The sequence below is a fragment of the Ciconia boyciana genome, chromosome 10, assembly GCF_034638445.1.
Source record: "Ciconia boyciana chromosome 10, ASM3463844v1, whole genome shotgun sequence".
Classification (NCBI taxonomy): domain Eukaryota; kingdom Metazoa; phylum Chordata; class Aves; order Ciconiiformes; family Ciconiidae; genus Ciconia; species Ciconia boyciana.
In genome coordinates, this window is record NC_132943.1 from 24,643,923 (window position 1) to 24,661,427 (window position 17,505).

A 17,505-nucleotide genomic window follows, 5' to 3' on the forward strand; every position below is an offset into this window, starting at 1 on the left:
CCCTCTACTGATGAAGCCTATTCAAAACCTACTGCCCTTTGCTCATTTTACCATCTTTTATTTCGGAACTGTTTTGATCATAAATACTTCGGGCAAAATTCTTCTTTCCTCTGAACAAATTTTCTCTGGACTTCTCATCTCACCTGTGTGAGTGATGTAAAAGGAAACATGTCCTTATCACTGTTCTCATTATTATTATTATTTACCTGAAAGCACCACGTCATCAATAAGTGTAAGAAATCACTCATCAGGTATCTGACATCTGTGTAAAGTACTGCAGTTTCTGGCTTCTTTATTTCAGCACTGAAGCGAAACGTGGCTCTGAGAAGGAAATTCACACAGCTCAGTTTTAACAAGCAATTGAAAAGAAAACCCATCTCCTAGAAATACCAAAATGAAAAAGAATGTTTAAATACGTTACCATCCCATTCAAATAACGTAGAGGAAAACTTCATATGTAAACCCACCAAATATGCACGCACTGAAAATACACAGAATGCTGTAAAGCCACAGATATTAATAATCAACTAAAAAACCTAACAAAACTAACCTGGAAGGAGTTAAAAAGCAAGTCATATCATTACAGCTGGAATAGGAAGAAATTCAAAGTTACTCTCAAGGTCAAAAAAGGCGAAGAGGAGAGAAGTAAGAGTTCCCTCTGAGAAATCTAGCCGTAATAATCCACGGATCCCGCAGGAGCTGCAAGCAGGTTGCCACAAGCACAGCACGAATCCCTAGGGGGCAGTACATAATTAACAATTTGAAGACGCAGCCATTGTCACAAAGACAGGGACTGCTACCCAAAAACGTGAGCAAGCATTTTGTTTTCAGAGCAGCTTGCTGATTACACTATAAACCCATGTCGTTTGCCCTTACATAACAACGAACTACTTTCTGTCACAAACAGTTTCCTCTAGGATCATTAAATTATCTCCTAAAATGCAGGAATTGCAGAATGTATGGACAACCACCAGACAGAATGAAAGAAAAGCAGTAAAACACTCCTGTTTGGGGGAGGGGGGAGGTAGAAAGAAGATGAAATAAGCATCAAAATCGTCTTGATTATAAAGGTAAAGTAAAACTTGAGTTGATATATCTATTATATATAATTATTTGTATAAAATTTGCAAAAAAGAGCTACTATTGCATTTATAAATCAAATTACATCATTGATACAATAAGATTTTTCTGATTCAGCTCCAGGATTGAATGATTTTTCATATGATAGGGTAAACGAGTAAATTTGTATTTTTATTTCTAGATAAGAATAATGCAATACTTACAATGTCTGCCTGCTGAAACTATCAAATAGAGAAGTACTTTTATTCTTCAGTTTTAAACTCAGAGCTAGTGATCAGAGCAGGCTTGAAGAATACTGAGAAAGTACCTGAGCTATACAGGATTGTCAGTCAGTAAAGCCGTGATTTCACATTTGGAATAATGTTGGTGCTAGAACACGGCCACCTTGTAAGCGAGCCATTTTAATGGGTATCTCTATATTGTGTGTGTATCTGCAAGCGTTGATGATGTTTGGTTTTTTCCTTGAGAATGCAGATATCATAGGAATTCTGGCTATCCATATCATATAGCAGTATATAGAAGAGACACAAACATGGTCCATTCATATGTAATTTTCAGCTGCTCTTGCTGATCTCAAGTTAAAGCTGATAAATAACGTTAATGTTCTTTTATACTAAAACCGTATTTTGGAAGCCGAAAGCAAATAAGGAAATTACTGCAGCTGGACAAGATTTTATCTTTTCTATGCCATTCCTTTGTTGTTATTGAGGACTAATGCCTTTCTCTAATAGTTTCAACCACAATCGTCCAATTCTGTCCTCTAAGCATGGGTTCCACACAAAGTGCTATCCTGCCATGAAGATTGCCATATTAGAGCCACTTCTTGAAACTTCACATAAATCATCAGCTTTGCAGACACACGAATCAAAGTTAAAATTCCAGAGACAGGAGAATAAATATAAATTATTATCAGGACAGAGTCTGTCCCTGTTCTTTCTTTGAGGAGGTCCATTACAAAATTCAGCAGGAAGGAAAAAAAAAAAAAAAGGAGGGAGCATGTTTTCATTAAAATGTACAGACAATCCCATCTCCTCAGATCAAGTCTTCTTCTGGCCCCTTGTAGTTGCATATGATAATCTTACCATCCCTTAAAAGGATATGATGTCTAGCATGCTTAAAGGTCTTCTGTAAGGCTACTTCAGATATTTTTAATTTTTGCTGTTAAGATTTTCACTAACTTTTTTTTTTCCTTAAATCGTCTGTGATCAAAGCTTGAATCCAAGGCCTAAAATTAAACAGAGGAAGGTCTGACAATACGTTCAGACTGCCTGAAAACGTACAGATCTGAACTCTATCATTTAAACTCACAAGGGCATTACCTTGTATTTAAACCAGGATGGAAAATCAGGATTGGAATTTTATGAGAGGTTCTATTCTTCCAAAAGAAAAATTTTCCTTACTAACAAAAATTACACATTTTCAAACTTTCCAAAAGAAGGGCAGAGGAGTTAGTTTTGAGATAATTGAAATATTTTGAAAATTTCAAAATAATATCAGGCCAAGAAGTTGAGTGATTACCAGCTTCAGAGCAAAAAGCCCAGAATCCTTGGAAGTTTAGCTTATGTCTTTTAGAAATTCCTCAAAACCAACATAAGACATTTTGGTTGCCATTAGTCTGGGTTTTTTGAGTGAAAATTTGCTTCATTACTGCATATCAAAGCAGCTGTATTTCATATGCAAGAGATTCAATAGAAACACCACGAACGTACCCGTTTCTAAAATGAAACTAAGAAATAGACAAATATACTAAGAGGAAAGGAGAATCAGTCTTGAATTACTATTGCCTTCAGCATGGTGCTGTGAAAGAGACTATCACCCATCAGGCATAGAGGAGTAAACTTCTCGATTACAGAATTTTGCTGATGAGAACACCAGAAAATCTTTTCTCTGCAGCTTTCATTTCTGATACTCTGGACTCCATTACATAATATTCTTTCATCATTGACTACATTTTATTATGAACTGTAAATGTAAAATACTTATTTTACTTTCTGTAATTATAGGCATCTCTCTAGTAAAGGATCCATCTTTGGGGCCTTTCTATTCGTGTAAAAATAATCATTTAGAAATCTATTAATACCACTATAGTTTTACTGACCATATATTTTGAGAAAGTTGTAATTTTTTTATTTTAAGTTGTCAGTCAAAGTGGGGTAAATTTCCCATTATTTTCAACGTATTTCCAATAGATTAAATAATGTTAGCTACCTGTTACTACATCATACCTGAAGTTAAATTTCTCTGAAACACAGATCCCATGGACTTCAAGAATTTGATTCTGATGAACATGCTGAGTTAATTAGAAGCAACGTCCCCTGTCATCTCAGAACAAAAGCTACTCACAAGTAACCTTGAAATATTATCTATTCCATGAAATGGTGTAAACAAGGAGCTGACAACTTTTAAAGGGAAATTGGCAAGATTATATGTTTCTTTTCTAAATTACAGATAAACTGTGGTAGTAGGAACTCAGTAGGAGCCAGGAGACATTGTTTCTAAGGCATTTAGGTTTCATCTAGTCAGTTGGCTGGTACCATATCACCTGTCTGTGAGGTGGAGGTCTTCCTGCTTATGCAGAGTTTTAGAGCCAAGAACTGGGATCCACTGGCTCTCACAGTGCTTCTCACAGCACCATGCCTTCATCTCCTGCCTGGGCTGCACGTCATTTGACACAGACCCCTGCTCTGTATTGGGAATTTGTGTCATAGGTTGCTGATGCTGGTCTGAACTTGGGATAGGTGGCCAACTTTTTGCAGCCCAAATGACATAAACGTGAAAGTTAAATTACCATTCCTTATAAAGACTGAGGAAAAGAAAAAAGAAAACAGCAGATGAGAAAATATGCATACATGTGGTGAGATGCCGCCTTCATTTGCTTTCTGACATTGCTTATCAATTGCTTTCCAGCAATTACATTGCTTATGTATTGCTCCAACAAAGACATTGCTTATGTCATTGCTTTCCAGCACTCAAAAGAACAGCCTACATATGCAACAAAACAATTCACAAGTATTCCAGGGTCAACATTTCATAGACTGATCCAAGCTGCAAACTACTGATCTGAATTTCTGTCTTTCCAAGAGCAGCCAGTGGAAATTAGATGGAAGTTTTGACTGAGTCCTGCTCTACATTTTGTGTTAATTCAACTTTTCTAAATGTAGTTTCCTTAGGGAAACTAATTTGCGTCATTCCCATTCTCATTCAATCATACTTCATGTCTGTTGATTCAAAGTTGGTAATTTTCGCTAGCCAGTTGCAATAAAAATTGAGAGGTTGAAAGATCACAGAGACTTTAAGATCATCCAGGTTTAAAAAAACACCCCAAACCCCACACAGCCATGTTAAAAAAAAAAAAAGATATCTTATAATGTCCTGATACAGGAAAGGCTACAGTGTGAAATTACCACTCATTATATATCCTGGAATTTAGATGGGAATGCAGCCCTGGGACGTAAATTCATAGAAAGCCTGGCTTTGTTTTTCTACTCATAGAACTAATTTTTGGGTTTTTTTCCTCAGTGGAAATCCTTGGCAAAAATGCTGTGAAGGAAGAATGATAAGCAACAGGGCTTATTCTGCTTTCATCCCCAATAAAGATCTAAGACTACTTTCAAGTACAGTTAGAGGATGACAGCAGCTTCTGGTTAGCACCAGTGTTGGCTGAATCTCAATAAGAGATGCAGTTCTATTGCCCAATTCTCTGTTCCTGTAATTTTTTAGATGAAAAAAATTGTTATAGGTTGCTAATACAAAATAAACAATTATAACCATGAAAGGATAAGTTTTTCTTATGTGACTTATTGAAATTCCTATTTGGATAAAATAACAAGTTCTTCTAGCTACTGTAATTGAGGAGGTTCTCTTCTATTTACAGAGAAGGAGCACAACAAACTTATGCTATCTCAGACTGCGTGACATCTGGCCTCAGGCTCAGTTCAGTTTCTACATGCACTGCTTCCTGTCAGAGTAATTAAGTGCATTTTTCTTGATTAACAAAAATCCAAACAAGATAAAGAGCTAATTTGCTTTCTGCTCTGGGTCCCAATGGATGAAGCCTGTACATATTTCTTGGGGGTTACCATTTTCACTTTAGTACTGAGATAAATTCTAATGACTTTCCTGAGAATGCTATAAACAGGTAATTTTTGGATGCACCAAGGTTTTTGTAATAAGAGGTATTATTTAAATTTATACTAAAGTCAGTTTAGGCTTGAGGAGCTGAAAGGAAGGAGCCAATGTGAACAGAAATATTTTCTTATTTTATCTTCCTATGAAAAGGGAGAGGTGCAGATTTTGAGTTAACACTTGCCAGCAATTCAAAGCTGCTATCAATTTAAATTTGCATGAGAAACAGAGGGTGAAACAATACATACAAAACAAATCTGACCAAGGCTATTTTACAGTTCAAACTATGTGGAATGCAAGAAGTGAACACCCAGCAAAAGCAATGAGTATTTTGTTCTGACAAATGAACGTGGAAATACTTGCTTATATGAGCAATCCTTAATTAAATAACATAGTGACTGTCCAGCAATTTTGTGGAAAAAATTATTTAATAAATAATTAAAATAACTGGAACTGAATTGAACTGGTGCCGAAGTTGGCACCCCGGCACAAAAAGTATAGGAATGGAAAGTAAAACCACTTTATCAAGCCCTTGTCAGATTTAGAAACATGGAAGGTATGCCTCAGAAACTCCCCTAAAAGAAGATTTAGCAAATTTACATGTAAATCTCATTCTCTCTCCCCAACTACCCTTTTAATTTTCTTTTCAAAACCCTCCAAATTCTAACTGCATAGGAGTAACTGCTCTGGTATGAGGTGACCCCTTGGAATATATTAAGCAAATGATAGCTCATCCATCTTGTGACCCCTTTGCAAAATATGGGGCTAGCTTAACAGCATTAAATAAATCTCCTTCCTAAAGCCCTGTGTAGGTTTCTAACATGCAGAGATATTTTTTTTTAAATATCCTTCATTTCCTCTCCACAGAAAATGTAAAATGTTTGAAACCACTGTAACATTGTAATAAGGAGTTTTAAAATACCCTGATTGGTCAAACCAGTCTGCCTTGGGGCTCTACAGTGGATTTGACATGACCAGCAGCAGGCTTGTGGGTCACACTGAGAAGGAGCCAACAATTCACAGTGGGTGAAGACTTCTTGGAAGCATTAGAAATAAAAATGGTTACATTTCATATCAAAACTGTGCTAAATGCCTGGCTTAGCCTGGTCATTTGGGGCACTCAGCATATATGTCTAAAGCTGTGAGGTTATTTTTAATACTCTTGCAGGTCACCTTTAAATGAACTTGCACTTCAATGATTAACTTTGCTAAAGCACATATTATACCTACTGAAAGTAAGGAAACTTACACATGCTGTATGGCATCCTCAGACAGAACATGGTTCATTGCAGCATGAAGCTCATTGTAGTGCTCTAATGATTCTGTTAAAATTCTGGTCAGCTTCTCCCAATCAGATACTGGAAAGTAACGAGGTTCTCCAACACCATGGGCAAAGTGGCAGTAAATTAGTGGCTTATGGATAAATACGTGCTCATCAACACCCTAGTGGTAGCAATATAGAGATATAAACAAGTATTCACCCAGCATATTAACCCTTTATCACAATTTTCTCCTTTGTATGTGTGTGTGCGCACTTATGAAAAAGCTGCTGGAGTCTGGGAAAGATCCTGTTAGCTATAGAACCAGTATCAGATAGTGTTTTAATTTTTTCCATCAGACTCTGGCAGCATGCCATTTCTAGAAGTCTAGCCTCAAGATCTCTTGGACTGTGTTTTCTCTCTGGAGACAGCTGAAAAGAGTATAAAATGCAATGCAGATTTTGGTGATAGCTTTTAATTTCAGCTCCTTTTCTGGAGGGAAATGAGTTCACTCAAAAATTGCAAGATAATTTTTCCCAGGCATTTTATGCTATTTATATATAATTTCATATAGTTTTACTCTGCTTGTCTTGGAGTACATTCTACTTCAGTGTATTCTCCATTGATTCCTAATATTCTCCTAGTCTTTACCATGGCATGCAACCATAAGGTGGTAGCATCTGTACAGAAAAACGGTAAACAGTCTCATTACAAAGAAGAAACTTGAATAAGTTATGCTTCTTCAAGTAAAACAGAGGACAGAATACTTAGGACTGCAGTGATTTTATTTTTATCGTCTTTTCTATTGTATTGAAATTATGTCCATTCAGACCAGGAACAGAATAAAAAAAATAAATTTCTGTAATAACCAGTTCATCTGTAAAGTATACCGTTCCAATATCATGACATCCTTTTCATCCTCCTAATGCTTAGAAAATAATATATCTGTGTCTGTCCTGTTTCATGCCATATCTTACCTCATGTTAAAAATCACACCTCAAAGTACCTTCTGTAGCATGGATGAGAATTTTGTTAAAATTCTCAGTATCTTTTTTCTCCAGACATTTAACTGAGCAAATACAGGATGATTTCATGGAGTCATAAAAGGACCAAGTCAATAGGAATCTATATATTACTGAGGTGGTGAAAGCATTCCCTGCAAAAACATTTTCATTCAAGCACTTTTTTTCCTTATACATGATACTGTCAATCCCTCATTAGAAACTAAAATGTTTCAGTCAGTGATATGCATTCCTAGGTCACCAAAACATGAAGATTTACTTCCCACAGTATGTATGTTTAATGGGCAATCAATGACCTGTTGTAAAAGGAGTTATATAATGAAGTTGTATGTTTGCCTTGGGAACGGTGAACTCTTCCCCCTCACCCTCCTCTCTATGACTTTCATCTTTGTTGTAATCCCATTTCCTTTATCTCTGACACACCTCCCTCTCTTCAGGAAAGCCTGACTGTATCCTACTGGAATCGAAGCTTCTGTTTAAAACTTCTTTTTTCTAGATTGCCTCTTTTGTTCTGTATTCTTCCCAGCTTCACTCCCAATATAGATTACCCTGACACACTGAATACCAAAGGACTACACCAGCATTATAAACAGCACATCAGACTTGAGATTGCCTAAGACACTTTTTCCCTTGTTTCTGATGTGTTGTTCAGCTCAACCCTTTTGCGTACCCTTCATTAACTATCACTTTGCTACTCCAACTGTCCATTTTCTCATTGTTTGTTATCAGTCAACAAATTCTGGCCTTGTTAAAGGCAATGAAAATGTTCCTCTTGACTTCAGGATTTCACCCAGAGTGCCAGTTCTGGCATAGTTTCTTCAAGAAAGTTGCATTCATTTTTAGGAATTGGCAGATTAAAGTCTCTGTGCCACAAAGTGCTAATACAAATGCATTCACTGGGGCTTTTGCAGTATGGAGTTACCCTGATACTTAAGACTAAATCCAGCAAGCATGTTAACATGTATTTGGTGAGCAGGTGCCTCACGTAACCATACTTCCCCTAACGTCTTCATATTCACGTACAAGCTAATTCAATGTCATTTATCTATTTTTATGCCTAGCACATATAACTATTGGGAAATTTTATTTGGAACTTTTCCATGATTGGGGTATTTCTTGTGAAAATGCTCCTTTTTGCAGTGACCTTTTGAACCAGCTGTATTATGAGATTCTAAAAACCGACATCCTGCTCTCCTCCTTGCTTCTAAACAGATGTTAAATAAGCAGCTCTCAGGAACAATGGGTAAAATTCTGACCTCAGTCCAAAGATGAATATTTCCAAATGCATTGAAAAAAGGAAATCGTCTTTAAAACCTAGAGATAACATACAAAAGATCAGGAACTCCTGAAGTATAGAAAAACAAATTATGCTCTCAACAGCGCAGTTGTCCCAGCAATACCTCTTAGAACCAGAAAGATTTTTACTATGCTTTTTATAACATGGATTCCCCTTTGCCAACCCCACATGCACTCTTTCAGGCTTCCCAAATTGCTGCCGTCTCCCACGCACCTGCTGATGGTCTCACACTACTGCTCACTTCTTGCCAGCTTGATCCACAGCACTAAAAATGTTCTCACTCATATAGAAAGTGGCAGCTGACTTTGTTAAAAGCTAACCCAGTTAGGGAGGCTAAACAACAAAAAGCAAACCAGCTTGGAAAAAAAAGTAATGACAGATTCACTGAGTTGCCAAATTTTATGGTATTTTTACAATAATTTTTTTTTAAAGTATATTCAGAAAGGTTGGATGAGTTTTGCTTCCACTTACTTCTTTCCTCCATCCTCCTCACTTTCTGCCTACAGCACACAACAGGCAGTACAGGAATTGCGATGAGAGTGCTTTTTCTAGAAAGATCCTGCCAAACTTTGTGGGCATGAGGCAGCAGAATGCAACGGGAAGACCTTTCATATTTGAAAAGGTAACAGTCATGGCAACAGCTGAACGTGGACTTGCAAAGGGCTGAGGAAGGAAGCACAGAGCTATCATCTCCAATGGGAGTCACTTGGACTCCTCAGCACCCTACACACTCCTCCCTCCCTGCAGTCTGCTCTGCAAGTAAGCACAGGGTAGCTGTTGTCTGTGTCCTTGCAATGCGTGAAAGCACAGCACGTGGCTGCTGCATTACAAAACTGGGAGGGAGGAGGAGGACATCTCACAGGCTGGCTAAACAAACAAACAAACAAAAAAAAAGGAAAGAAAGAAAAGAAAGGAGCAGCTGGCAGCTTTAATCCAGAGCCCAAATTTTGTCCTTTGCTATGTCAGGCTTCATCTATTAGATGTCTCCTTCATAGACTGTAGCAGAGTGGAGAGATACCATGTAAGCTTTATGTGAGCTGCCTTCAATAGGGAAACAAGCTAGTTATGTGGGAACCAGAACTCTGCAGATATGTTTACCTGGCTTTTTTAAGATAAGTGGTAAGTGGGCAGGGACCATGGATCTGCCACATTTAGGTTGTTTCTGGTACTTGAGTCAGCTTGGTCAAGGTTTGCACTACATGGCACAGTAGCTTACTGTACAGACAGGCTCAGAATAAACACATTTGGGAGTACTACTATTTGTAGCAACTGTTCACATTCGGTTTTAGAGCAGTCTGGAACACAAACTTAATTTCTTAATCACGTGGTGGCTTGTCATGGGTGCCAAAATTTGGAGCTTTCCAAAAACTCTTATTATAGCACGTCCATATTTTGTCCTTCACATTGCTGCAAAGTCATCTACCACATTCATGCTCTGGACTGGATTAGAGGCATGACTCCAATATTCTCAAAAATTGGTTTTACCCTCTCATTCCTACTACTCCCCTCTCCAAGGAGGACTGCCTTGGAAAGGCACAAGAAACAAGACACATGAGATCTACTAGTAGATCTAGTAAATAATTATAAGCGTCATACAACAGAAACCTAGGAATAAGATCATGACTGTTATGTAATGCATTACAATCTTAAAAATAATAATTAAAACCAACAACAAAATCTTTGCCAGGAGTTTCAGACCTGACTGAATCTGGTACAAAAGTATGTGAAACATGGTCAAATTTATTCTATTGGTACATTTAACCCTTTAGAGTTTATAAGACAACTTTCAGACTTATAGGAGAGTTGTATCCTCAGATTTTATAAGCACTTCTATCCTGATAATTACAACACCCTAGATACCTTATGGCCAATATCCTCACTGTCTGAGAATGTTGCATTCTTTCTGGTGGCTGGTGGGTCATAATAAGAAAATGATATTACAGAATTTAGAAGATGTTCAGGCATGATAGTTACTCTGAGTATTTATGTAGCCTATACATGTACATTTGGGGAACTCTCCACTGAGTTAGACTAGAGATGGTAAAAAGCCAGTGTTACATAAATCATACAAGAATCTACAATGTTTAGTAAAGAGAAAGAGCAATTTATACATACAAGAACTACATGGAAAGACCTGTATTACGTGGAATATATGCATCAAATCTCTTAAATTAAAAATATAATTGAATCCAGTCACTGCGGGTGGAAAGTTCTGGGTCATTTTCTGATGCAGACAGATTGCATCTTATATGAGTGAGATGATAGATTTCACTACACTGTAACTGCAGCTCCAGTGCTGGAAAAGAATATTTATGGTCCTGCTCTATATGATGGTTAGAGAATCCATCTCTGGGAAGCGGACAGCAAACAGAGAGAAATGTCTCTGAGAGATTAAAAAAATAGTGTATGTGGAGAAAAGGATAATTATTTCTTTTAAAATATACCCACATAAATATTTTAATAACACTGAAACCCAGAAATTGAAAGCACAAGTTGAAAAGGTTTTCACAGCCAAAGCACACTGTTAAATATCTTATTCACTCCCTGTCTCACTCGATGGAGATCATAATTACTATCAAGTTAGTATGAAACCTGCCAAATGCGCCTGACTTCAGGGCAGTGTGCTCCTTTGCAGCTGTTTTCTTTCCAGAATGCCTAATAATCTGTGTATATTTAATGAAATTGGGATAGTTCGGAGTCTGAATATTGTTTAAAAAAAATAAAGTAAGGCAGATAGCACCTTAGTGGAGTACCAGGCAAAGGGGAACTGTAATAGAGTTGTTAAATTTCTTAGGAAGAGTAGTATATTGATCCTTTATCTTGGATCAATCCAATTATAATTCTATTATTAGCATCTTTATGGTCTTTTTAACAGTCACCTAAAAAACAGAGAACTCAGAAAAATTACCTGAGGATTCCCCCGCCCTGGTGCAGCTCAAATAGAACTGGTCAAATCACAGAATCCCTCATTTGCAGAACATTTCTATATGAAAGAAAAAAACCACCTGTAAATCAGAAAGTTAAAAACAACATGTCTTGAAGCTAAACAGAAGTTTATAAAAACTCATACACTTTTGCAGAAATTACACTTTTGATCAGTCAGTATTTTCAAATGAAATCATGTCGTAGAACATTCCTAATCAACATAAATGTAAAATATACTAATATATGCAGTTTCATAACTTTGATTCTCTACAGTGAAACCAAGCAGTATGAGAAGCAATTTGATACGTGTTTCTCAATACTATCCATTAGCAAAAAAATTGTTGACAACTTCAAATACAATACAGATGACACCTTAAATGCTGGAAATATGGTTTCAGGTAAATGCACAAACACAATTTTTTAAAATCTATACATTTCCAGGTATGAAAAGATATTAAAACTACCCAGATGAAATCACTGCTTAGAAAAGAACTCAATATAAGGCAAAGAAACCATGCTAAATATATTTCAAAGTGACCAGTTCAAATATAAACATAAAAGGAGTCTAACAGTGCAAAATAGTAGGCAGGCACAAGGTCTGCTATTGAAGATAAAAGGAGTCCTGCACTTTAGGCTAATTAGGTCTCTTAATTTCAGCTGTCATTAGTAGGTGAAAAGAAGCAAACCTGACCTTGAACTTCTTGTGCAAGGGGATGAATGAATGGTTGAAACACCAACTGAACTTGCCCACTGAAACACCATCCCTGCAATCAGGACTCTGTCCTGACTCTCACAGCCAACACTGAATCTCATTATTAGAAGCCAGCTTATAGGAAAACAGTCAGTAAAAGTCAATAATTATAAAATATCATGGTATTACTTTAGTATTAAGACTATAATCTTATTTTTGATACTTGATCTTCTCCAAAACCCAGGATTTAATTTAGCAATATGTCACAACTGTCTAGATGGGAAAAATTTGCAAGTGTAATTACCTGTGATCACACACACACACGTATATGACCAGCCATAGCAGTTCAGAGCAAGGATTCATCCAGACTAGGATGTGGTCAGCAGCAGCCACCTGAGGAGAATAAAAACAGCACAAGCACATATAATATTTCCCCCCTAATACTCTCATAGTCTCCAAATATTTTCAGTTCAGGAGATTTTAAGAGTTGGTTGTGCTTTGCCTATACACATAATGTAGCAGCCTTCCATATGTAAGCATTGGCTTCCCCTTGAACGCATGAAAACTGCTGTTCATTATAGCCTTTGGAAGGGAGTTGCAAAGGCCCTTTACCCATTGCATGAACTCCCTCTTCTTGTTTTAAACCTCTCTCTCCCATTCCCTTCATGTGTTCTTGCACTGTAAGAGACAGCAAATAGTCAGTCCGCATCCACCTTCCGGCTAGCAGTTGTGATTTTTGTAGACTTCTACTATATCTGCTCAGGTTGCCTCTTTTCAAGGCTATCAAGTCCCAGCCTCTGTACAGAAGCTGTTCACTGCTTTTGTCACCCTTGTTGCCCTTCTCTGCACCTTCTCCAGTTCTAAAATGTCATTTTTACAATGACACGACTAGAATTGCACGTAATTTTCAATGTCCAGGTGAACCATGGCTTTATATACTGAATAATAATGTTTTCTGTTTGTTCTCTGTTCCTTCCCTAATAATTCCTAATAATTGATTTGCTTTATTTTGACTGCTGCCAAGCACTGAGCTGACGTTTTCATGGAACTACTTATCACAACCCCCAGGTCTTGCTCTTCAGTGGTAACTGTCTATTCAGAGCCCATCATCTTCTACATGAAATAGGCTTGGTTTTCCCAATGTACATGTACTTTACATTTATCTACGCTGAATTTCATCTGGGTAATTTTATTACCCAATCACTTTGGCAATTCTTCACAGCTGGTCCTCATCATTACTACCTGGAAGAACTTCACATCATCACCAAACTTTGTCACTTCATTGTTCACCCCTATTTCCAGGTATCTTATGTATATTTTTAAACAGCATGGATCTCCCTGTGGAACTCCCCTGGTGACCTCTCCTCCGTTGCAAGCACCAGCCAGTTACTCTTATCCTCTGTTTCTCACTTTCTTGGCCGGTTATTAAGCCATGTGGCAACCCTCTCCTATGTTGTGGCTGTTTAATTTCTGTATAATCCCTTAGTGTGAGATTTTTGTCAAAAGCCCGTTGGAAACCCAAGCAGACTACATTGGTCAGACCACTCTCATGGCTGCTGTTCAAAGAACTCCAAGAGATCTGGCAGACAGATCCAGCTGTTTCAGGCTTCAGAGCTTTTCGGGGGAAACTGCGTATTACTGTTTATTACTATTCATTCTGTCTTTCGGTACTGTTATTCCTTCCTCAGTTTCTTCTATTTTAGGCAGACTTTTGCTGACGTCTCCACTCTCTCCCCACAAAAAAAGATTTCTATGTGGGAATAGCCCCAGTTTTACTCATAGCAAACATTAGTACAAAAAATTAGTTTAGCTTCCCTGTAACGCCTTTATCCTCTGAGTAGCCATTTTGTATGCTGGCCATCAGGTGTTTCTGTTGTTGTGATCAAAAAAAGATTTAGTGGAAATTTTGATCCCTGAAACTAGTTACTCCTTAAACTCTTTTCACTAGACTGATTAGAGTTTTATATTTACTCTTTAGTTTACAGTCCTTCCCACTTTCTTTGTTTGGACGCAACTTCAGTTTTCTGAATGATCCTTCCTATTTCTAGTAGCATTCTTTCCTTTGCTGATTAGCCATGCCAGTCTCCTTTTACCCTTTCTGAAGTCTTTCCCAAAGGATGGGGCATGCTCTGCTGCTGTGCCATTAGCTCAGTGATCTTCCTGCTTCCTGGAAGGATTTAATTCCTTTAGTGGCCCATTTTAGCTTCTTTTTAGTGGGCTTCCTTGTTTTCACAGAGTTGCTCTTTTTGACGTTAAGCACACTTGTGGTGGATTTTTTGGCCTTTGTTGCTCCTGTAGGGGAACTGAATTGAAGTACATTACGGTCACTGTCACAGAGCAGCGATTCCATTGTGAGATTTTGAACCAGATCCTGCACATCACTCAATACACAAACAAGCTGTCACTCAGTGCGGTCTAGTTGTTTAGGGAGCTGATCTCAGCCCCGCTCTCTGCTTTGCTGCTGAAGCCAGCTCAGTCACAGGTGCATGGCTCTGTCAGAGGATTTGCACGTGGGTCTGTCAGAAACAGGATTAAGGGAACCGAATTGTTTCCTTTACAGACTATGCATTTAATAAATATGGTGCAGAAACAAGGTTGCAGAAAAGTGTAGTGCCTGTTGAGGTAAATATTTGTCACATGCACATCTTAGCAGACCTTAGCAGACACATTTTGCCTGTCTTTGGAATTCAAACCCTAACCACCTTAAAAATGGAAGCCCCCGAGCCTGAGCACAGGTACAGGCAGTGGCAGTCAAGATTTGGCACAAGGCAGGAAAAAACATTTCTGCTATGTGACTGCCACAAACAGCTCCCTTGATCTGGCAGAAAAACCATAGCCAACACACCTTCCCCAAAACTCTGAAACAAATTAATCACAAATCAATTTTACTACAAAATAAAGTTAACCCTTAAAAAAAAGGCCCCCTCAAGCAGAGTTCATCTCCCATGAAAGACAGAACAATGAAGTTCACTAGAGGCTTCCATATCTCTCTGCATTGTGTGTGGCAGGTTTCCAGGCCCTGCCAAGAAGAGTAGCACCATAAATCCTTAAGACACAAAGGCAGACAAATAGTCCTGCTGGTGTGTGAAGGTTTGAAGACCTCTGTGTACTCTTTCACTGTACTCCTTAGAGAGTCAAAGGACTTTTGAGGAGACCTGGGGTGTCTTACACGTGCTTCTTGGTTTACAATACGGTGCTTATTTGTCTATGTGGACTCCTGGGGATGCCTTGGCAACGGGTCTAACTGAAGGTTTCCCTATATACCCAGTCCCCTCAGCACCTCTTATCTGGTACTTATAACTGTGTCGTTCCTTGTCTGCTCTGTGCGAGACAGAGCACCATCTGTCTGCTGTGCAAGGCTGTAACAAAATGTTAGGATGTTCATTCTCTTTAAATTAATAGCTTGAGTGTTACCATGAGCAAAAACATTTTGTTAAAATATGGTATTTGGCGCACCTACCCAAAGATGCTGATTTACTGAAAAACTTCCAGCAGTGGGATTCATGCATGTGACACACTGACAATTGTGAATTTCTTTTAAAATCAGTTTCTGTCTGTCATACCTATGTAGTTAGAAAATAACAAAGGGATAATAAAACTCAATTGTATATTCACAGTTTGAGATTTCTATTGACAGATCTTCACACTGAATGCTTCTGGAAGAAAGTGTGATTATGTAGCTCTCTGTTAAAAGAACTGAAAACCTCTCCTTTGTTACAACTCTCTTACACACCATTTCTATCATTTGGAATCTTTTAAGGGACGTGTCAAAGTTGACAGGCCCAAATTTGGCCTCCTGTCACCAAATTATTTTTGTAGACTTAGAATATCTTCCACGTAGGAAAAAATCCCAGCAGTCAGCCTCTCCAAGACAAGGGCAAACTTCTTTGCCGAACTGCAGGTCAGGCAATAAGCCAACAAAAATCTACCCTTTCGTCCCACAAAATGGAGGTTTCTGCTCATGTTCTGCACCATCCCTTCTCTTACGACCTACATATTAAGTTGGTACTGGGCTGAAAATCACTCTGCTTACTCATTTACCTATGTGTTAGATGGTTTTATTAGTTCAGCTTGTCACCTCTAACCTTCCACTGCACCGTGGAGAGCTCTATTATATCACAGCCGCGAGAGTGCTCTACCAGAGCTTTACTTAAAACTTACAGAGCCAGCCTTCTGCGTTCTCTTCTGTCACACATCATGTTGCATGGGATTAACAACAGCAGCTAGTTTAACTTCGTGGATCTTTGTTTTCTAGCCTGCAAATTAGGTCAATAATGTTTTCCCAATCTATGGGAAAGCTAGGTGGTTCACTTTGTCCAAAGGAATCCTAAATCTGCAGCAGCTAAAATTAAGAGAGAGAAAGAGAGAGAAGAGAGATATTTATAGATATATAATTAATTAAAGAATATCTATTTGGTTTTGCTTCACTGAGAATCCAAAAGGATTCCAGGAATAAATTTATGTGTTTGTAAAAAAGTACTTTCAGATATTAAAATGTAAAGTGCAATAGCTTAGGTCTGCAAGTCTGGCTGTTGAGCTGTTCTTGACAAAAGAAAAAGAATAATTTCAGGTCAGATAAAACTGTTAACCTCTTAGATACTTTTTTTTAAAAAAAGGAAAACCTAGATTCACAGAGTTGCAATGCTTGTCTTCTCCTCCTGCTCACATAACGACCCAGTAGAAATCCAAAAAGGATTCATTTGAATGCATATGCTTAGAGTAGGCCATCAGATTATAATGTCTCCTGGTCTAGATTTACGAGCGTGCTGTATCCAGAAGACTAATATTTTGATCCAAACATCCTAAAGCAATTACTCTAAACTCCTAGTCATTCTTAGCCACTTTTCCTACAGACATATAAGTGTATTTATAGGAAGTGAAATAACTGCAAAGGACAGACTAAAGGCATCTTCCTTGATGCATCTCCTATCTCCCCTATCCTTTTGGAAACTTTAACAGGGTGCACAATTGTGATGTGGAGTTCCTGGACATATTATGCTTCAAAGCCTTTCAAGCAAAAAGCTAACAAGTCCTGAAGCTCCCACACCTTACTAGACCATTGGGCTTTTGGGAAAGAAACAGCAACATCTCTTCTTTTTCCCTTTC